Raw genomic sequence first — 24037 nt, 5'->3', positions numbered from 1 at the left:
GGGAGATGATGATATGACTTGCAATTTACTGTGATTTGAGTTCAGGAGAGCTGTACAAAGTCACCAACCTCACTGAGATTAGAAATGAAGAGCCTAACCGGGGGGGATCATCTTGTTTTGTGGAGTTGAAACCAGGCAGAGCAAAAGATGATGGGTGGAGAACCACAAAAAAAAATGCTCCAAATCACTAATAAGAAGAAAAATGCAAATCAAAATAGCTCTGAGGTTTTACCTCATGCTCTTCAAATTGGCAAAAATGACCCTAAAATGACAATTTTTGTCAGACTGCTTTCCAGTTTTCCTAGTAGTTTTTTTTAATCAAATAAGTTTTTTTTCCTTAGGTAATCTCAGTATGGGAGGGGTTGTAGAATGATAGGCACACTAATACATAGTTTGTGAAGTTGTGAAATGGTACAACTATTTTGGAAAATAATCAGGAAATATGCAATAAAGTGACTAAGTTGTCCACGCCCTTTGATCCAGGGACTCTGTTGCTGGGCATATATCTCAAGAAAGCTATTGATAAGAATAAAGAAGACCCATATACACCAAAATATTCACAGCAGTATTTTTTTTTTGCGCTAGCAAAGAATTGAAAACAAAGTATAGGATCATATATTGGGGAATGACTCAACAAATTATGGTACATGGATATAATGGAATATTATTGTGCTGTAAGAAATGATGTATGTGATGAATACAGAGAAGCATGGAAAGATTTACATGAACTGGTACATGAGCAGAGGCAAGAAAATAATATACATATTAACTACAACAATATGAATAGAAAGAACAACCACACACCTAAAAATATAAAACAGACGTAACAAAATTATAATAAGTACCAAGCATAGCTTGAATAAAGTGATATGAGAAGATTCCTCCCCTAGCCACCCATTTGTGGAGATGAAACATCCATAAGTATTACACATTGCATATGTTTTCATACTTTTTCAATTTATTGATCAGTTGTGCTGATATTTTTCCCCTTGAAAAAAAACATAATTTGTTATATAGGATGGCTCTCTGGAAGGAGAAGAGGGGAAGGGATACTAGGGATAACTATGATGATGTAAGAAACAGAAAACATCAGTAAAACCATTTTGAAAAAAAAGCTTAAAAAATCCTATATGAAGGTCCTACATAAAATCATAAAGTTAGCTGGAAAAAGGGAATTCCACTAAATATTTTGAGCCAGGAGAGAGAATATTCCAGCCAGCTCCTAAAGCATTACCTGAGAGTTTGGGAATGGAAAGAAGTGGCCTTAGCTTTGGCCTTCACCTAAGTCTCCTTCCCCTTCTCTCCACCTCTCCTTGCTTTGGCCAGAGAAGGACCTTAAGAAACTTTGAAGGGTCAAGTTGATATTGGACTTCCCATCTTCCCTTTGTTGTCCTTATAGTATTGAATTAGCTGATAGAAGAATCAAATTAGACAGAATGGATGTAGATTCATGGCTCCACAAGAAGCCCAACAACGAAATGACATTATGCCTATAGGGAGGTTCTTTAACATTTCCACAAATGTAAGAAAAGGACTTTCAGCAATAGGGAACTATGAGTTACACCTTTGCTACACGTTCATTCTCTCTACGCTTGAACCCACTTTTCCCTGGACTCTGTATAGACTCATAAGAGTATGTCATAGACTCTTTGGGGGACGTTTTATGCCAAATGTTTTGTGCTACTTTGGTGAATACTCTTTTCTAAAAACTACTTAAGGCTGGCTGATTAAATCGATTCTCAACTTATGGTGGATGCACACTAGCAGTGGCTTGAACCTATGCATTAGGAAATATTTCCTATTCCTCAGAGATTCCCCTAGATCCCTGGTGGGGAGGTTGTACGGTAGTCTTTTTCTGGAACCCAAGACTCATCTATGAGAGTGATTGTTTGGCATAAGTGTTTTCAGAGCTTAAATGGGCTACATGTACAGGGATATATTTGCTGCTTTTGATGTTTGTAATTAATGACAAGTGCCATCCTTCCTTTGTAAATGTAAACAAATTAACAAAGTGCATAATACGCATACACACATTAGCAGTTGCCTCATAGCCCATCTCCTAGATGCAAGACACTTCAATGTATGAGATACTGAACAAAATTTTGGCCCTCAGTGAATGTTGCACCTCTAGTGTGGCCTTAGAGTCTAGAGACTGGCTGACGGAAGTTGAATTAGATCATAAATTCAAGGTCGTGGACAACTTTAGCTTCTGTTTGTAATCTGCCATGCAGCCCCTTGTGAAGAGAAGTGGACTCTTGGACCCTGGAAAAGTTTCGTGGAACTAAGTCAAGTCCATGAAAGTAGGCCCTTACTGCTGTGAGAATAAGCCCAATAAAATTTCAGATTCTCTCCCTTACTTTCATTGTCCTTTTGCTCCCTCAAAGAATTACAATACTCAAACATTCCAAAATTTACATCTAGGAGCAGAGATCACAGAAAACATTTCGGTTCCCCACCAATCAGGGCCTTGGAGACCTTAAAGAGGAAAACTATTGTAACATCACTGATATATCTGGGATATGGGACTATCATATAAAAAGGGAAAGTTTAGAAAACATCTTTGCTACTATCCTACTCCACTATGAGCTGACTTTACATCACTGACAGCCATTCCAGACTGCTAATAAAGACTGATTCAAACATTTGTAGCATACCCTGTCTCTAGTACTTGACCAAATATTGCATTCCCTGTCTGCTTTCTCCCCACTACTTTCCAGTTCCTTTTTACTTGTTGTCATCCTCCATTAGAATGTAAGTTCCTTAAAGGCAAGGACTGTCTTACTTCCTTGTTTTTGTATTCCAAGGATTTAGCACAGTGCTGAGCACACAGCAAGTCCTTAATAAATTATCATCTGATGTCAGAGAAATCTGAAACCATAGGTATTCAGACCCATCAGATTCAAAATGTTTTTTTTAAAAACACATCCTTTAATTCATGCCCTTTAGGACTATAATTTTTACCAGTCACTATCATAAGTATATATATTTTTTAAAAAGACAAATGTTTTAACACTTGCTAATGGGCAGCAAAAATACAGGTTTTATAGGTTTAGAAAGTGATTAACTACTCCATGAAAGTAGGTTAAATACCTTGGAAACCCACTTTTATACCTTCATGGCATTAATAACATTGATTTGGTATGTGAAACCATCATCATCAACAAGCATTGTGTCCAATTGTGCCCAGTATATTGCTAGATGACATACAAAGAGATGGAAGCACAAGTTCATATACCCTTTCAAATGTATCTAACAACCAGAAAATAATGAGCAGCCGTCATTAATGCCCATTATTATCAAATAACAGTTATCTCATTAGCATCCATTGCACTGAGAGGAGCACCTAAAATACTGACTTCTATGCATTTAATTTTCTTTTTTTAGTTTTTAAAAACATCTCTTTTAGTTAACATTACTGCTATGTGCCTCAGCCTACGGAAAGAGAAAGAGAGATGTAAGTTCGATGCTGTATCATAATAAATCAGTGAACTATCACTATAAGTCAAAACCATGATTTGAGCCAATAAGTCAATAAGCATTTATTAAGTCCCAATGTGCCAAGCATTGTGCTAAGCACTGGAGATACAAAGAGAGGCAAAAGACAGTCTCTGTCCTGGAGGAAACAAGCTATATACAGGATAAGTAGGAAATAATTATCAGAGAGGAGCTGGGAAAGACTTCCTATAGAAGATGGGTTTTTAGAAGGGACTTGAAGGAAACCAGGGAGGGATAGCCTTCCAGGCATGGGGGACAGTCAAAGAAAACTCCGAGACCTGAGAGATGGAGTGTCATGTTTAAGGAATAGACCAGTGTCACTGAGCTACACTTCTACCATTTTTGAACCTTCCAATATATGGTTCAACCTTGAACATAGTGATTATTTTAAAGTTATAGTAGTAGTGAAACCATCAGTTACTTTATAGAGATCAATTCATGTCCAGGAGGGGTTAAGGTTAAGGCACAGCTCTAGGCAGCTAGCTGCCAGAGAAAACAACAGAAGAAAATGTAAAGTTCAGGATTTACAAGAGACAGAAAAGCCTTCTTTCCTAGGGAGAGAGAATTGTGCTCCTCATCTGTGGTAATTGAACTCAATTGGTTATTTCTAGGAGGACTATATTAATAACTAGCACTTCTATAACTCTAGGGTCACACAGAACCTCTTGCTTTCGTGACTCCAGGGCCAGCACCCTTGTCTACTATACCAAGCTGAAAATTGTCGCAAAGTTCTAGATCTTTCTTCCTTTCTTCTTTCTTTCTTTTTTTTCAAACAGCAGTAGTTGAATTCAAGAAGAGAAGAAAACAACTTAAATACTAGCAACATTAAGTTTTCCCACTGATGACTTCCACAGTGATTAAGAAAAAGATCTGCCTTCGCAAAAGTCTAAGGTGGCTAAAATGTAGTGAAATGAAACAAGAATAACATGCTAACAAGCTTCCTCCTTGGCTTAGACTTACTGGAGCCCCGTTTATGGGGAGGGACCCAAAAGAATAGCAATCCAGGGCTCACATTGTGGTAGGAAGAGAGTTGTTTTGCCTAATATTTTCCCATGTTAGTCTAATATATGCTTCTTTCAGGAGTGGAAGGGCATGAAACTTTAGCATGGTGTTAAGTTTAATTTGGACACAATTCATTCAGTTTACAATTTTAAAATAATAACTGGCCAAAATCCCCTCTAAAAAGGGTCCATTCATGTTTTAGAACTCCTTGATAACCCAGGTTCAGTATGGAATGTTTTTAGGCAAGCCCCATACAGGGTATTGTCTAGCAGCAGATCAGGCAGGAACCTCCATTGCTCCTGAAGCAGATGGTGGTGGTAAAGTGGCTAGAGGAAGAGTAAATAAATGCTTCTTAATTGGCAACTAGATGACACAGCGGGTAAAGCCCTGGACCAGGAGTCAGGAAGATCTGAGTTCAAATCCCACTTCAGATCCTTACTAGCTATGTGACCCTGGACAAGACATTTAACCTTTTTCTACCTCAGTTTCTTCATCTGTAAAATGAAAATAATAATAATAGCACCTACCAACCTCCCAAGGTTATTGCAACAATCAAAAGAGATAATATTTGTAAAGTGCATTACAAACCACAAAGCACTGTATAACTGCTAGCTACTATTATTATTATTTGAAGTTCACTCTCTTAAAATTTTTATTTTCTAGGCAGGCACCCATAGATTGAGACCACAGTGGCTGCTGACCTTCAGCAGTCCCTATCTTTTAACCTTTTTTCATGGTTTTTCCTGGGTTCATTGCTTTGGGTTGTCTCTCTCCTCAACAACAGAGCTAGGCTCTATAGTATAGCAAAGCTAGAAGTCTTCTCATGCCTGCAATGCGCTCCCTTCATGCCTGGAATGCACTCCCTTCTCACCTCTACCTCAGAAATCTCTCATTTCCTCCAACATTCAGCTCAAGCACCATCTTCTACACAGAGCCCTTCTGATGCCCCGATGTATAGTGCACTCCTTCTCTAACTACCTGATCTGAACTCTGTATTTATTCTGCATATACCTATGTAATAGGCGACTGGCCTACATGCAGAATAATACTGATGCAATTTCCCCTCGAAGAAGTTTTAGAGCCTGCTTCTGTGGAAGTTGCCATGATGTATAATAAAGTTCTTTGGAGAGACTTTGGAATATGCAAAGATATTCAGTAACTGGTTCTGGTCAGCTAACCACCTGGTGGACAACAGTTTCTTTGGTTGGCAAAGAGCCGGGAACTGGAACTGGGAGTACCTTCAAAAAAGCATTTGCCAGCCTAAGCCTCTATCTTGGTTAGATCTCTAATCTTGGTTTGACTTCTCTTTGGTTGAGTTCTTCCTGCTAGATGTCATCCACTAAGAGTAATATGGAAGGGATGATACTGTGGGCCTTTTCCTCATTTGAGGCCAAGTGGCCCCATGAAAATGGTCCTCAGTCCTTTGTCTACCTCTGCATTTGTTCTTTTATTTCAGGTGATGGAAGTTCACCTAAGCTGGGGAGTCTGGGAGTTAAGTCTACACTGGCTTTAGCAGCCAGCCCAACATTGGTGCTCCAAGAAGTGAGGAGTGACCTCTGAGATCAGGATTCTAGGTAAATAAAATGAATACTCATTTGATTCTGTATTTGGACGTGAACTTTGTGGGATCAATGCTGTATAGAATGTACATTAAGTCTGAACTCACTCTTCCTTGGAACTGAAATGTTCCAAGGTATTGGTATTGGAGGAGAAATATTTATACTTTAGTTCTTGCTATACCTTTGAAGTTACTTATCTCTTTGCAAAAGCTAATTAATGCTAAATGACTAAATGGAAGTTCATGACTAACACTAGGAGGAACACACCTAAAATGGGGCCTTGAGCTGATGATATCAGAGAGGAAGTACTTCAAATCCTCTGGGGATGCCCCTACAATCCCAGTGGGGAGATAAAGATGGACCTCCTCTGACAGAGTGAGGCCAGAGAAACTGATAGAATGTAAGTGCCTTGAGGGTAGGGATCACTTTTTTTTCTATTTGTATCCTCAGCACTTAGCACAGTGTCTGGAATATTGAACCATAAATCAAATAGCAAAAAACTTATAATTGGGACAAAATAGCAAAGTAAATAACAAGGGAAAATCAAATATAATACGCTCACTGTTAGCCCCATGAACAAAGGAGTACAGTTTCCCATAAGATTCCCACACTTGCAGGGAAGGGAGAATCACCAGAGAAATTCATGTTCCTGGGTAAGAAAGGATTGCATCGGTTATGGAACAGCTCTTTTAGCTCAGGCCCTTAGCAATCATGTTTGGTCTTAAAAAAAAAAGTAAACAATATTGAACTCTTCATAAATTTGTGTGTCACCCTTGTTCAGGAGCCTTGTTAATCTCTGTATTGTTCCAATTTTAATAAATATGCTGCCAAATCAAGCACTCTCACTGCTCCTTGATTCCATCTAACACAGTTCTCTTAGTATGACTCCATCCCTTGAAGTTCCTCTTGTCATTTCAATTCCATTCTGCCTCCAAAAGGAAAATTCCACTTAATTTTCACCATATTGCTGGCGAAATATTCACATATTGCTGTGTCTCCACGGTTGCCGTTCGTTGCTTCATATGGGAGCCCTATCATCTACTTTTGTGGCTTCCTCTTCCTTAGGGGTTGAGGGAGGATTTTGATCAAGCCCTTTATTTTTTATATATCTCACAACAGTTTTCTGGTATGTACCTTTTCCAATGTAATAAAGAAATATTCCCTTGTAATAAAGAAAAATAGTTAAGCAAAACTGACAAAATGATAATGCTTGACAGCATATGCAACTTTTTGCCTTTATAGTACCCCACTTCTCTACTCAGAGGAGATAATTGTGTCTCATCATCTGTTCTCTGGGACTCAAGTTGACCATTTATAACCTATCTGACTTCAGCTGCCCATTGCTATTCTTTCCTTTTACATTATCATGATATTTGTGAACACTGTTGTGATTTTGCTTTTTCATTCTACATCCCAAGTTTCTAATATTATGTTACATTCATGAGCTGTGACATATTCAGCCAATCCCAAATATACAGACATCTACCTTGTTACCTATATTTTGCCACCACAAAACTACTCATGCAAAAATACACTGGCATAAATACTTACCTTTTTTGTTGTCATTATTTAGTTCTAGTAGTTGAATCACTGGGTCAAAGGTATATATGGTTAAGTGAGTTTTCTCCCACAGTTCTAACTTGTTTTCCAGAATGATCAGATCATTTCACAACTCAAACAACTTTGTCTTTGTGTGTTTGTGTGTGTTTTCAAAAAATGTCGACTTCTTTACTTTATCATCTCTGGTAATTCAATGTACAAATAAAACCTCATAGTTAATTTAATTTGCATTTGTCTTAGTATTAGGGACCCAGAGCATTTTATATGGTTACTGAGAGTTTATCTTTCTTCTTTCGAAATGAACAAATACTTATAACTTTTGAGCAGTTATGTATTTGAAAAATTAGTCTTTCTCATATATATATATATATACCCATTAATTTCCCATGTATCTTGGATAGCAAATATTTATCAGAGCTATTTTATGCAAAGATTTTTTTTCCTAATGAACATCTCTTTCTATTCTACCTGAATTAATTTTGTTCATGTAAGAGCTATTTAATTTTATGTAATTAAAATTGTCTCTCATCCTTGATGATGGTCTATGTTCCATATTTGCAAAAAAGAATTCCCTCCCAGCCATAAATCTGGAAATTACCTCCTTCCATTCTTCTCTACTTTATTTTATGATAGGTAGTACATAGATTCGTAGTATTATAGCTCAGCTGGAATGAGTATTGTATAGCTAGATGGCTATCTGATCTGAGATTTGGCTCACGCCATTTCCAGAGAAACCATGATAATGGAGAGTAGGAAGTCAGAAAAGGGCCTTGACTGAACTTCAAGTAGCCTAGTGGAGGAGGCAGGCAAGCTCTAGGACAATTTCTCCCTTTCTCTCCAAGAATGATATTTGGGCTAGAATTACATTTATTTACTACAGATCAAATTCTGGTAGTCCAGGGAGTAGGATGCTCTCTTTAAAGGGTTCAGAATGGTGAATTCTTGCCCTAATATCTGACAGATCTTTGGGTTTATCAAACACTAAGTTACTGTGCTCATTTGCTTCCACATGTTGTGTATCTAATCTGTTCCATTGATCAACCACTCGTTCTTATCCAATACCAAATTGTTTTGATGATTACCAGATTGTAATATGTTTTGAGATCTGGTACTGCTAGGCTGCCTTCCTTCATGTTTTTTTTTTTCATTGATTCCTTTACTAGTCTTGACCTTTTGTTCCTCCAGGTGAATTTTATAATTTTTTCTAGCTTTATGAAATAATCTTTTGGTAGTTTGATTGATGTAACACTGAATAAGTAAATTAATTTAGACAGTATTGTCATTTTGATTATATTAGTTCTTTCTACCCTGAACAACTAATATTTCTCCAATTATTTAGATTGGTCTTTATTTGTATAGACTGTTTTTAATTGTTTATATAATTCCTGTGTGTGACTTGGAAAATGGAATCCCAAGTATTTTATACTGTCCGCAACTATTTTTCATGGAATTTTTCTTTCTTTTTCTTCCTTCTGGGTTTTCTTGGTAATATATAGAAATGTTAATGATTTATATGAGTTTACTTTATATCCTAGAACTTTGTTAAAGTTGTTAATTATTTCAACTAGTCTCTTAGTTTACTCTCTAAGGTCCTCTAAGTAGAGAGAGGGCCTTCAGAGTCCCAAAGAAGTCAGTTTACGCATGGCCAACAACTACACATGGCCTGTGTTAGGCCTGGAGTCATCCATTTTCCTTTGGTACAGAGCTTTGAGAGATCTCAAAATATCAGAAATCCACGCAGAAGTTTCCTGGCAGCAGAGCCTGGTGAAACACCATCACAACATCACAGCCTGCTTGACCCAGTTTAGTAGTGGATTGATGGCAGCCTTGCATTTGGAAACAAACTTTGTCGGGGCCAATGCTTTTAACAACTGCTATTAAGTTTGAGCCCACTCTCCCCAGGGAACAAGGTGGCAAAGGAAGAAGTCCACACGGGTATTAGAGGAAAATTATTTTCTGTTGGGGGAAATATTCTTCTCTTCTTACTATATTTTCCTAGTAAATATCTCTTTTTTCAAAAATTATATTGAGGCACAAATTACTGGGTTAGTCAATGATATAGGCAAATACTAACTGTAACTAGGGTTTGATATTGAAGAGAACACTCAGGAATGGGGTCTCAAACTGATAGCATTACAGAACATTCCAATTCCTTAGGGGTATCACTAGAACCCTGAGAGGGTCATATAGCTAGACAGAATCTGGGACTTTATCCTTCAGGGTCCATGAGAGTTGGAATAAGGGCCTCCAGAGTCTAGAAGGCTACATTTACAACATCTTAGCTTTATGAACAATACTAGGGGCAGCTAGATGGCGAAGTGGATAGACCCTGGGCAAGTCACTTAACTCCAGTTGCCTAAAGAAAAAAAAAAAGAACAATACTAGCCGGAGTCACATTGTGGTAGAAGGGATATTCTCCTCTCTCCCCCTCCCCTATATGTTAGGCTGATTTTTCCTTTAAAACATTACTTGAGACTGGGTTGGCTCAAGAGACTAAATTAGATTTAGTTTGTTAGTGTCACTTACTCATTGATGGGGGCATTCTGATGCTTGGCTGGTGCATTATGGTAATGCTCAGCTGAATCAATTCAGAGTGTCCTTGATGCCTATCCTTTGTTGCATAGCGGTCTTCTTCTACGGCTAAATAAACATCTTTTTCTTAATTGCTGAATGACCTCATTTTATTCCGGTATTGAACCTTAACTACTAGAGGACTGCCCTGAATCAAGTCCAACCCACAACACACCTCTAAATATCTCTGTAATTACAAATGACTTCTCCTTGCTTCTGGAAACAAAGATCCATCACTTAGTACACTCAAGATACTAAGCCAAGTCTCTTCCCAATATTTCTCTTCCTCTTTCCCAAATAGAAGTTATGATAGGTTCATAAAGACAGACAATATGGAACTTCTTTCTCTCTCCCTCTCTTAGTCTTTATCTAGATATGACAGGTAAACAATAAGATTTTCTCAGGTTCTCATTCTTAATAGACTCTCTCCAGACTTACTTCTCATAAAGTTGTTTTTATAATGTTTCTTCATAAAATAATAGTTGATAGTTTGAACAAGAAAGAACTTTCTTCACAAGTTTTCCATAGATCCTCAGAGAACGAAATTGAACTCACACTCTCCCTGACTCCATAGAGAAAAGCACCTCCAAAAAAGTTAAAATTGTAATTTTTAGCATTTGCTCTTAAAGAGACAATAACAGTTGCTGTAAGTCCTATGTAAGAAAGGCTTTTGGAACAAATGTTATATATACAAGATGAGGCAAAATTTATTTTGGGAGTAGCAGACAGTAACAGTTGGGGGAAATCAAGAAAAGCTTAATGTAGGAGGTGGCACTTGAACAATGTTTTGAAAGAAACAAAGAATTCTAAGATGAGAAGGATTACACAGGTCTTTCTGACTCCAAGTTCAACACTAATTATAATGTCATTCTTGTATCTCATCTGGATGATATATAAAATTGTTGCTCAGGAAACTGTCAAGACTTTCTTCCTCACTAAAGAAAAAAAAAGTCCCAAGTTCTTATTTCTGGCTAGGTCACAGAGAGCAAATTCCCTTTACTTTCCTCCTGTACCAGAGCCTAAGCTATGTGTCCTTCCCCCTCCCTCAATCTGGTCCAAAACGTTTTAACACCAGTCCTGCTTTTTATTTGTCCCTTCTGTGATGCCTAAGCATCTAGCTCCCACGACAGGCAAATTGTCTTGATGTTTTGATACTATAAAAGAGGCATTTAGTAATGCTGGAGGGGATGGAATTGACCAACCTTTGCCATGCTCAAGCTATCTCTGCAAAAAATCTCTGGGTCCTTTTCATAAAGAAACAAGGTTTCTGGATCCATTCATAAGACATATAGAAAGGAATGAGGAGTAAAGGATAAAGGAAGCAAAATCTGCCACTCCCCCTCCCCACCCCCACCCCCACACAAAAAGGAAGGAGCCCGCACTAAATCAGCCATAAGGCCTAGAATGAAAAGTTATTTTGCCTGGAGTTAGTAACTAGTATTTAGCATTCCAATCACACTTAGCAATTGAAAAGGGTTTTACGTAGGTATTTTTGAACTATGAGTAATGCAGTGAAGGTTTTAGTTATTCTGAGGGCAGAACAATTTCTTTTCTAAAGATAATTATGTATGAAAGTTGCCTGGACTTTGTAGCCCAAACATTGGGCTTAGAGTACCAATGCCCTGTTTACTCTTAGCCAAACTAAAGGTTATCCCTAAGTATACTGTAAAACCTGAGCTTGCATTAAGTGATGATAACTGCCTGCATATATAGGCCTCTTAGATCTGACCCCACTAATATAAATCCCTACACATGCAAGAAAAAATTAATAAGCACCAAAATTCCTTCTCCTCTCCAGGGAAATAAAAATAATTTTATTCTAGCTACTTAAATTTTGATTACTATTTAAAGCAGAATTTTCAAAATTAGCACTTTTTTGGAGCTTTCTTTAATCATACAAGTCTTTTCTAAAATTTACATGGTATTATTGAAAGAAGCAGCTTAGTTGCATTGCCTTCTAATGTTAGCATGCTTACTTAGTACAAGAATTTTAATCAGTTGATGCATTGTCATCTTCAGCAGATGCATCTATTATGTAGCAAAAATCCTTGCATGATTTAGTCACTCAGTACACTTTATTATTTTTCTAAATTAGGTTTCATTATCAGCTGAGTTTTCTGGTACACCTAGGGTAACATTTAAGGTTGTTTTTTTTTTTTTTTAATACTTTGAAACGGAAAGAAACCAAGAATTAAAGCGTTAAGTCCAGCTAGACTTGGACTTCCAGAAAGAAACATTGAGGAAATTTAATATTTCCTTTTCAAAAGGTAGCAACTCATTTTTTCCTTCGGCTTTAATGTTCTTTTTATTATTATTATTTTTGAGTGGCAGTTCACAGTTCTCCCAGAAAGAGCTAGGGGACATAGGGACTCATTTTTGCCTTTAGCTTTCTGAAGAAAAGGTAGATAAGGTGAATTATAGATTATTGAGCTAAAGAGGACTTTGGAAATCATCTGGTGATCCCTTTCATTTTATAGAAAAGAAGATTAAGAGACCAGGTCTCACTAGAAAAGCCAGTAGTAACTAGAGTCAAGATTCAAACACGGGACTCAACTTCACAGCCAATTTGATACTTTTCACTGCCTTTCACCCAGGTGAAAAAGAGATCTTGGGTAAGCTCCAATTCACATTAAATATTGCCTCTAAATCTCTACTCAGCGTTCCTTTGGTTTCCCAAATCCTCGCAGTCCAATTTCCCCTTCCCCATTCTCTTCAGGTGGTCAGACTGGGCACACTGACTGGCCTCTAGGATATGAGAGGATAAGATATGGTATGTCTGCACCTTGCATTTAACCATTTTTGTCTTGTTTTGTTTCAAACGCAGGAGGGTGGAAGTACCAGCGTCTCCTCAGCATCTCAGTGTAAGGTAAGGCATTTTCATTCATTGTCTTCCGACTGTTTCTTCTGTTCCTTCCCTCACAGCTTTCGAGCAGAGAATTGGATTGTGAGACGAGCGGGTAGGGGACCCGGGGACTCACCAAAGGTGTGATGAAGCAGTGCTAAGCACTGTTCTCCTAGGTAAGCCAACTCTCCGAGCTGCAGAGATTTTTAAAAAGCGGGAGGGAATGCAGTGTATTCCACCTCTACCATGCACCCTTCAGAGGAAAGCTCCAGAAGTCACAACCAATGACCCTCAGCCACTAGGGGCCAGCGCAGCGCAATTCAAGCTCGGTGTAGGCGGGTTGTGGGATGCTGGCTAGCCAGCCTGCAGAGTCTAGATCGGGGGATTCTTAACCTAAAGTCCGATTTAAAAACAAACAAACAAAAAAAAAACCTTTGAAAAATATTTTAATCCCTTTTTAATCTTACGTATTTTATTTATTTAAAAATATTATTTTGAGAAGTGTGGGGGAGAGGGGAGTAGGGGGCAGGGATCCGTAGGCTTCAACACACTGTCAGAGGGGTCTATGACACGCAAAAAGGTTAAGACCTGCTGCTCCAAATCTTTATCTTGTCCTTTAGGAACTCATTGTCTGAAAGCCCCACACGACGCTAAATAAAGGCTGTTGCTAAAGTTACATCGAAATGGCAAATACTGCAAAGTGCAAAAGAGAGCTCTGGGTGGGAAGAGCACTTCCTCTGCTTTCTCTTCAGCTTTATATAGGTCAAAAATAGCCGTAATTTGTTGACTAAGTGGGTGCATCGGACCCCTTTAGATAGTACCTTTTTCCCTCATCAAGAAAAAAAAGTGTTAAATAAAACTCGAGTACTCTATAATTGGATCACAAGATCAGCTTACCCTAAGTGTGATTTAGTAGAAAGTGCTGTAGCCTCGTTGTCAAATCTGGGTTCCCTTGTTTGCTCATGCTATCACTATCAGCAAAGTCATTTAAACTCCCTCGGCCTCCGGTTTCACCATGCAGACAAATGAAGATAATAATGCTTACAAAGTCGTGAGGAAAGCACTTTAAGGGCCTTAAAGCAACTTACAAATATTTATTTACAATGGCTGTGGCAAGATTTTCTTTTAAAAAAATAATAAACCTTAGAGCTCCGGCCTTGGAGTCAGGAGGACCTGAGTTCAAATCCGGTCTCAGACCAGACACTTGACACTTACTAGTTGTGTGACCCTAGGCAAGTCACAACCTTAATTGCCTCTCCAACAATAATACATCTTGTTTACACTTAAGTCAAAGTAGATGAATGCAACCTAATATTCCATGCCTTCATTACCCCGGATACAAATGGAGCCTTGTCAGAAAATGAGATCAAGAAATTCGATGAAAGGTGTCATGACTGGCACAACTTAAGGTAAAAGGATGGATGGCGAGTAAGTGCCCTTACTAAAAAGAGTGCAATAGACCCAGGGAAATCAGTGTTGCTCAATATTGTCGGGGCAGGGGGGGGGCATAGTGGAAAGAGCCGGCTTCAGAACCCTATAACATCTGCTTCTGACACGTGGCTGTGTGACTACGAAAGTCACTTAACCTTTCAGTACTCTAGAGACTATAAATTGCAGAGAAGGTGTTGGTAGGGGAAAGTCTTCAACAGGAAGTTTCCTACTGTAGTGAAACCATAGAAGTCCAATCCCCACTTCGTTAATATTTGATGAACTTTTAAAAATGATAACCTTAGGAGCTCTATCGCATGGACAATTCTAAAAATATTCAAAGAATTCTCAGCCATATTCATCAAAGAGTTTAAAAATGTGCAAGAAAATTGTACAGATTTCAATTTTTTTTCCCTAGACAACGTAGTAACATTTTGGTCTTGCTTCGAGAAAGTACAGGAGGGAGAAAGAAGATATTTGCAAAGACGTCATTATTTTCTCGGTACAAATTTTGGCAGTGTAGAAAGCTTGCTGGAGGTGGTGGTGTAAGGAAGATCTTGATTTGAATACCACCTCAGATTACTACTTGTGTAGCCATGGGCATCATTTAAGTTCTTTGAACTTCAATTTTCTCATCTATAAAATGGGGATTATATCTACATCACTGGAGTGTTGTGAAAGCTCAAGTGAAAACTTATGTAAAGTATTTTGCAATCCTTAAATCTCCATATAAATTCCAGCCATTATTGTATCTTTGAGAAAAGTAGTTTAGAGGAAGAAAACTAAGGATTCAATTAAAATAAGAAATCCATTCTTGTGACTTATTTTACTGCTGTTTTTTGGAAAGGCTTTCTCACCGGAAAAATGTATTACTATTTCAGTGTCTGTGTTCTTTCTGTTTTCTTCCCCTATTGTATCGCTTTTGTTCTCACAACTCTCCTTGTGCCCATGGCATGAGTAACATGCCCAGAGAAGTTCATTCCTGTAATTGAAAACTGACTTTGTGATGGTTCTTTCTACTTCATTTTCCCTCTCTGGTGAATCTCTCCCTCTTTCTTCTCACCTTGGTACTTTGAATTAGTTGTAAGACTTCTGCCAGTGTTAATCTATAGGTCCAGAAGGCCTTTTGTAAAAACTTTTTTAAAATGTTAATTTAAATTCATAATACCTCTATGGTCAAGAATATGCCTTCCATCCCTGCTCCTCTTTGGCTCTGACACAAGGGTCTGGAATGTGTGAGAATATGAAATATCTTTCCAGTCTTGCAGTGAGCACCTGCTTATGAGCACACTAGATCTAGCATTTTGACCTGAAAGCTGAGAGGCTACGATGATGACGACTCTATGTCTAAATCTCCCGTTTTATAGTTAAGAGTTAGAAATTTTGAGGTAGTAACCGTGTTTGCTCCATCCTAGAAAGCAGGAATTATGCAGGAGATACAAGGTCTTAATTACTGGATTGTGATTCTGGTGGAGTCTCTCAAGCTCGTGGTACTGTAGGCAACCCTCTAAGATCCTAAGTTACAAGAGAAGGTGATGACCTGTGTAAGTAGAGGGAGTTTACCTCACCTCGGAAGTCTCCTCAATCAATTAAATCACAGCTCTAGTCCCTATCCCTATCCCTAATTGACATTATGGCTTGGGTTTTACAGCTTTTCTGTCTGTGATACTCTTTCCACAGCTGCTTTTCAATCTGTGATACTTATAGTGCAACCAACAGCTAGAAAAAAGAAAATGAGTTCCATTTGACAGAGATTTTCTTTTGTCTTCTAATGAATCTCCTAATACTATTTTCATGGCAAATAAACCTTCAGGAAGAAAGGCTGACACTTTGGGTCTCTGATTAATACCTTGCAACAACACAGCAGGTTCTGGCAGGGATTTGGTGGAGCCCTGAAATGATTAAATTACACAGAGACAGGCTGTAAAATAAAAGTATTTGCATCCCAAAAGTCAGAGTAGTATTTAATTTGAATGATCTAATTTAAGGAACACTGCTAGTTACCCTCATAGAGCTCAGCTGCTCAGCAAATTGTTGGTGTCAGTAACCTGGGCATCATATCTGTGACCCTTAGCAAATATACACACATTGGCTCCTCTAAGCTCCATGTGTGTGTGAACTCTGCATGGCTGTTTGCAAGATGTCTGTGCTTGCCAATCTTATGCCAACAGAAATAATTTTGTAGTTACAAGTCTTTTCCTTCTAAATTTGTAAGCTCTGCTTTATTTGTTTGCCAATTTAAACAGGTAATTTAAACACAGGGATTTCCTTTACTACTAAAGTTTAGCACTTTGGTTGATGGAAAGTTGATGGGTTATTTAACTTTTAATCAATATCTATTGAAAAACCAAAGGGTCATCTTTTTATCTGTGGAATAAAGTGAAAAAATGGGCAATGTGAAGAATGTGACTACCCCCAGAGGCCAAAGAAAAGGAAAAGAATTTTCTCATGATTTCTTTTGGAACTTTATGTCACAACAGTAGTTGGGTCTGATGTGGCAAAGGTATATAACTATTACTTCCTGGGTGTAAACTTTACACAAGTAAACTCATGAAGGCAATAAATGATAAAAATGGAAATCACAGAGATATAAGCAGAATGTTGTGTCTGTGTATGTATACAGCTTTATATATACGATTTCCCTCTTACTTTCTTTTCCTATCTTCCTTTTCTACCTCCTCCCCCAAATTAGATTACATGAAGTTGATATTGCTAATAAATACACATTCAGCTGTTGGAGAATGCCTCCAATTCCCTAATTTATGTCCAGATAGCAAGAAGTGAATAGAGTTTACAATCAGAATTGAGTTAGCAACCTTCCTCTGATGCTTACTAGCTGTGTAGAGCTAAGCAAGTCACAACCTCCAAGTCCCTAAGGCAACTCTCTAATTCATTGATGGGTTGAGATCTGCTGGTGCAGTGTGTTCCTCATGCTGATGAAACCACAGATGTTTCAAGTATATTCAGGTAGCCAGCCTACTTGAATCAGTGGGATCCACAAAATTATCATTCATGAAAGTCACTGTGTGGCCAAATAGACTACTTAATATCATAATTTCAGATGTAAATTCAGTTTCAATCCAAGGCTCTACATCTATGTTTTGGTATATATGTCCCACTAGACGTGTAACAAACCATAAGAATTTGAACACGACCTTTTATTTTTAAAACTTGTCCTTTTTCTTAATACTTTTAAAATGGCTGCAAAAACCTTAGTAAAAAATAGCAATCAGAAAGTACTTTATTATTGAAAAAAGAATGCCACTCTTAATTGATCTATTAATGAGTTAATGGTTCTTATATGGAAAAAATTAACATAAGAATAGAGATTCAACCTGAAATTTCATTAGTATAGAGGGCTCTGGAACAAGGAAACGCTCTCTACAAATGCAGGTTAATATCTTCTCTGCAACTTAGATAATGAGAAATTATGTGACACGGCCCATATATGTGAAAGGTAAGACTTGAATACAGTCTTCCTGGTTCCAAGGTTGCTCTCTACCCACTATTCTTTTTAAAATTATGATTAATGACATAAAGTTAATGAAATGCTAAAAAAAAAAGCTGGCTATGCTGTAACTTCAAAAGTTTCTGAACTAAAGATTTTTCAAGAATAGTACATAATGCATAGTTGCTAAAATATCCAATTTTCTATTACTATTCCATTAACCGATATCCTATTATAATCCCAGCAATCTAAAGGATAGTGGAAACCTATAATTAAGGAAATCTCTGGGTACTGAGTTCCTTTCCTGTGATCTGGATCACCATAAGCATGCATCATTATCTTTTGGGGACATTTAAGGTCTCTTCTGCCTTGAAAAGGGACTGAATAACTTCTGGAAGACTTTTCCAGTTCTAGTATTTCATAAATGGCTCCTCCACTTTTAGGTGAGTATCAGGGAAAGTAATATCTTACAGAACTTGATGAGAAGATGGTGTGTGGAAAGAGACCTGGATCTGGACTCAACCTAGGTTCAAATCCTGCCTATGACCCTTACTACTTGGTAGGTTTTCTTCACCTATGCACAGAAGTGGAGGGGGGAGGGAGAGGGTGGACTAGGTGGTCTCTAAGGTCACTTTCAGCTAGAGATTGCTCATCAAAGCTTACCTGTTCAAGACTAAGGTAACTCTTTCAGGACAGGGGATATAATGCATAGATTTAGACTTTGGGAATTCAACTAGTCCAATTCCCTCACTTTATGAAAGGGGAAACCAGGACCTGGAAATGTGATTTATCCAAGGTCACACCCAAGATAGGGGCAGAACTGGAGATTTGAACCCAAGACTCTTGACTTTAAAACTAATGATCTTCCCATTGCACCACAGTACCTCCCACTTTATAAAAAACAAAAAACAAAAGTTTACAAATTGCTTTTCCCAAACAATCCTGTGAAGGAAATGTTGCTTTCAAGAATATTATACCCATTTTACAGATGAAGAAGCCCAGAGGCTCAACAATTCAGTGATTTTCCTGAGAATATTCGGGAAGGCAGCTCTGGCCTTTCTATGCAAAGTCATGAGTTCAACTAACCACACAGCTGAAGAATTTAGTAATCTTTATTCAATTCCAAAAGTAGCCATAGAATCCCACTTTTTCCTACTTTGTGGACAATGGGAAGAATTAAGGAGAAAAAAGGTGCATATGTGGGGTGAGTGTCACAACATTGAGGGTCAGTTTTGACCCTTTACAAGAGGTTTTAAATTGTCAGAAAGGAAATTTTATTCAAGATGAGGAGAGATCTTTTGTTCTTTTGAAAGGAGGGGGATGTGTGTTGTCCTAAAATTTCCACGTGCTTGATAACTGCCTCCTTTCTAATACTGACTTACATTTGCACAGAGCTGATAACATAGGTAAAGCTGCAGAGAAATGAACAGCCAGTGAACTCCTCTCAAGGGAGTTAACTCCTGAACGTTTCCAGGCTCAAACACATGCTCGCAGCTCAACCAGTTCACCAGAATTCGACTTCTGGTGTCAAAGATTTCCATTCTTCTTCACTCCCTTGGAGAAGTTTCTCTTTCCGACTGTATTTGTTTGGCAGTTACTAAGATAGAAAGTCGCCGTTTAAATCCTAGTTCTTTTGAAGAGATCAAAATACGGGCTGACTCTCGAACAACGGCAGTTACTTGCAAAAAAGATTTTGTAGCCTACGGCTAAAGGGAGGAGGGGGAGCAGGTCCGGGTTTGACATCCTGCTACTTGTACTAAATAAATTCTCTGCATATAAAATGCCTGGTGTTTTTTTTTAAGGTTTGGAGGAAGGGTGGAAAGATTGAAGAGTGAGGGGCTGGGGGGTGGTGCAAGAATGTAGGGGAGGACGGCTAGTGGGAAAGGAAAGGAGGAGAAAGGCGGAAGAGAGGAGCTAGCCAGGTGAGAAGGGAGAAGGATGGAGAGGAAGGGAGGAGGGACAGGAAGAAGAACGAGGTGGTGGGGGGAGGGAAGCGGGTCTAGATTCGGGGGGCAGGAAAGGGGGGTAGAGCAGAAGGGAGGAGATCTCCAGCAGGTTCTACCTGTATTTTTTATCATCAACTTTGTACAAATAGGTACAACTCAGATTAAAATACTTTTCAAGTAAAGTAGGTGAAAGAGGGGGAGAAAGCCCTAAAGACACTGCAAAAAAATACCGACCTTAACCCCACTCCCCAAAGGCATCTTCCAAGAGGTGCCTAATGCCCAGTCCCATTGCTTTTCTCCAGAACCTGTGATACCACTGCTTAAGTTTGGAGTTTTGCACCTGCTTTGTCAATAGATCTGTTAGCCAAGTCTTTTCAGCAGCTGGATGGTGGGGAACAATAACGACCTGATATTGAAAAGGAAGAGCTACAGCTAACCCACACCCTACAGGCCAACCAAGCCCAGCCTTTGACATGCCTGAAGAGTTAGACCACCACTGCTCACTTGAAGGTTTCTGGCCTTCACTTTCAGTGACATGCTGGAGATGGGAGAATAGTGGGTATCGAGCATGCTACCCATTAGATTTAAGGACTGCATTGTTTCTAGATTCTAATAACACCGAGGGCATGGGGAGGAAGTCATTTTACCACATTAAGAGGCAAACCTCAGATTTCATTAGGACAACTGAGTTCTTCCCTTCTGCTGGGGAGACTTAAGCTTCTTATCTAAGGAATGGAGATAGACACCAGACCATACCACAACGGGCTTCCAAAGAGGAAAACTATCTGGTAAATCCCGCTAGGGATCCAGGGAGTAAACACAGTGTTTAGTTGGCTGGGAAATCCTGCCTGATAATGACCAAATATAATGAACAGAACAGATCAACAAATAAATGGGGGTGGGAGGCAGGGAAGAAGGAAACAATTCCCTACAAGAGGCTGGTTCCATCCCATTGGAGTCAAACTAGAGGCTCCCTCACCCTGTGTGGTGAACAGAGTCCCAGCCTGACACTAGATTTCTAGGTTTCTGGGTAGTCAGATAATATTGCACTAAATCTCGGCTAAGTAGAAGCAAGGATAATCAAAGGAGCACAACAAAACCCCTCAACTAAAAAGGCAGAATGTTAGATAGCAGAGGACCATGTGATGTAGTGTATGTTGAACCTGGAGTCAGGGCAGAAATATGGAGGGCTGAATCCCATCATTGACATTTATTAGGTAACCATGGGAAAATTACTTAACTTCTCTGAACCTCAGTATCCTCATATGTAAGGCAGGGTTGGGTGTTAATTGCCTACCCTTAGTAAATTATAAATCATTCTTTCCTATCTCTTGCTTTTCCATGCCTGTGAAGGGTCTCAGAGCTGTTCTGAATAGAATAACATTAAGAGAGAAAAATGGGTATAGAAGAAAGTTTGTAGTACTTGAATTGCCTTAGTAAAGTAGTAAAGTAAAGTAGCCTGTTGGGGCTGAAGAAAATAGGCACCAATTTCACCTTAAAAAGTTCTCAAAAATAGAGGAAGTGTCTCTTTTACCTTTTTTTGCCCTAGGTTTGATGTAGCTTTTTTCCCTTTCCACCTTTGGTATTGAGTACCTAATTAAGACCTTTCTTTTTTGCTCCTCCACTCATTAGTTTATCAGACTTCTAAAATATGGAATCACAGACTCAGAGAATTTCAGAGTTGAAAGGGTCCTCAATGGTCATCTAACCTAACCTACGCATGAAAGGAACACTCCCCATAACTCTACTTGAAGACTTCCAAGACTCACCATCTAAGGAAGCAATCCATTCTACTTTTGGATAGCTCTAATTGTTTGGAATATTTTCCAGTTATCCAGCTTAAATTTGCCTATTTGAAACTAGCCTATTCCCTCCTCATCACAACAGTACTTCAAATACTTGAAGGCTGATCAAATTCCCCTTGAGTCTTCTCCAAGCTAAATATGTCCAGTTCCTCCAATTGATGCTCATGTCATGGACTCAAGACCATTCACTGGTTCCACTCCCTTGGACCCCCTGAAGTTTATTAATGTCCTTCTTAAACTTTGGTGCCTAGAACTGAAAATAATACTCTGATCGAGGTCTGATGGTGGTGGATTCTAGTGAGGTCATCACCTCCTTATTCCTGGAGACTGTGCCTCCCTTAATGTATCCCAAGATTAGCTTTTTTTTTTAAAGCTGCCACTTCACTGTACTGACTCCTGTTGATCTTGAAATTCACTAGAAGTCCTATTTCTTTTTCAGAATAACTGCTGTCCAATCATACCATGCTGATTATTCACAGAAAAGTAGCATGTACTCTTAGGCTGCCTTTCCCTTATACTCACTCCCAACTAAACCTTTCTGTTGAGTATTTTATAACTCAGCTAGCCTAGGTCTTAGCTTTTCTTCACACCACCAGGTCCTGATCTTACACACAAGAAACATTTTGAAACTTAAATAGCACGTATCCAGAATCAGATAATTTTGGCCTAAGGATACAACTAAGAAATAATATCTCTTTTCAGTAAAGATTTTTAGATAATTCATTAAAAATAAGAAATGAGGAGAGAAAGATGTGAAAGGGGATATCTAAGGGATTTAAAAGGGTTGATTTTGCAGGAAGATTTAGGAAACTTTTCCAGAACATGTTCCAGGTACACACAAGCTAACTGAAGATCAATGCAAAAGAGGTGCTTTCAAGATATAGGAAAGTGACTTTCTTTGTATTCACTGTGCTTAGCACAGTAAAGCTTGCTGATCAGCAACATTTAGGGGGGAAAATTTAAGGCCCCATAAGATGAGTGAATATAAATTGTGATGACTCATTTTCAAGATCCTGGAATTTTCATTTGGTTGATAATTAGGGTAGACTTACCCTTAAGCTCTATTATACCTAATGATCCTGAAAACCATTCTTTAAGAAGGGACATCATGGAGATAACTGTACTTCTAGCGATTCCATATCTATGAGATCAATTTTGCACCTTAGGCAACTATATTTAGAAACTCCAATCAATCAGAAAGTCCCCCAAAGCAGGAAATATGTTGCTGTTTCAATACAGGATCCCTATATCACTACTGTGTTACTGGCACGCTGATGGAGAATGTATGTTGCACAATAGAGAAACAACAGGAGGCGCTATGACTTTGTTGTAATCTGAAGTTTCCAAACCAAAAAGAAAACAAAGACAGGGTAGATAACCTAGTAGCCAAAACAGTTTATATTTTAGCTTCTAAAGATACTGTTAGGAAATTCTTTGAATTGTTATTCAGGTTTTGTAGGCAAATAAGGACCACTGTCTCTGTCTGCCTGCCTTCTTTCCTTCCTTTTTTCCTCCCTTCCTTTTAAACAAACAGTGCCTCAGGAGGTAGTGAGTTCCCTCTCACTGGAGATCTTTAAGCTAAATAATCAGTTGCTGGATGTTTTGTAGGATGTTTCTTTTTTCACCTGTGGGTTTGATTAGATGATTCTATACTTCTGTGAAGTTAATTTTCTTGGACAAGTCAAATCTAGGAAGTTTTGGAAAGTAAACTAGGAACCAAAAAGGTCTGTTTGACATTCTAGCTCAAAATTGCTTTTCTTTACAAACATCCTATTTTACAAACTTCCACCCCCAAAGGTATTACTAGCTTCCAATGGAATAACTTTGAAAAATACTCAAATGATTTCTAAAAATTGATGGCCCAAGAGAGCAACAAAGTCATTCACAGTACTTGGAAAGACAAGAAAAGCTTTCTTTAATAATGTACCTGAAGTTAGCATTCATATGCCTTTCAAGTGGAATTAAAATCTTGCTGCTGACATGAAATCACACAAAAGAACATTGATTTAATAAATTTGTTTCAAAGATTAATATCTCTTTCCAGATTTTAAAGAAGAGTTTAAAGGACAAAGAGCAGAAATAATCATTAGTATTATGTATATACATGTACGTATATATTATATATATGAAGTACTTGTTTAGAAAAGTCAAAACAAGTTTCTTAAAATAAGATTAGTAAGATAAAAACCTATGAAAACTCAAGGTTGTCTTGTTTATTCAGAATCATTTTTTGCCAGAAACTCAATCAAGGAACAGTAAAACAAAAAAAGAAAAACCTCTTTAACTTTCATAACATCATAGATTTGGAGCCAAAAGAGATCTAAAAGATCACCTAGTCCAGTTCCTTTATTTTACAGATGAGGGAACTGAGGGAGGCATAG

General features: G+C 38.2%; 1 non-coding gene across 1 annotated transcript; it reads right to left on the bottom strand.

Annotated features, from left to right (window-relative positions):
• Positions 1-6792: 6792 nt before the first annotated feature.
• LOC144456002 (U6 spliceosomal RNA) lies at positions 6793-6896 on the bottom strand. Its single transcript, XR_013484914.1, has one exon. It is a non-coding gene; the product is annotated as a U6 spliceosomal RNA (small nuclear RNA).
• Positions 6897-24037: the final 17141 nt, after the last annotated feature.

Source organism: Phascolarctos cinereus, unplaced genomic scaffold, assembly GCF_003287225.1.
Source record: "Phascolarctos cinereus isolate Bilbo 61053 unplaced genomic scaffold, phaCin_HiC Scaffold_2;HRSCAF=192, whole genome shotgun sequence".
Classification (NCBI taxonomy): Eukaryota; Metazoa; Chordata; class Mammalia; order Diprotodontia; family Phascolarctidae; genus Phascolarctos; species Phascolarctos cinereus.
Note: the sequence above shows the minus strand (reverse complement) of the source record. Positions and strands in the feature narration are given on the sequence as shown.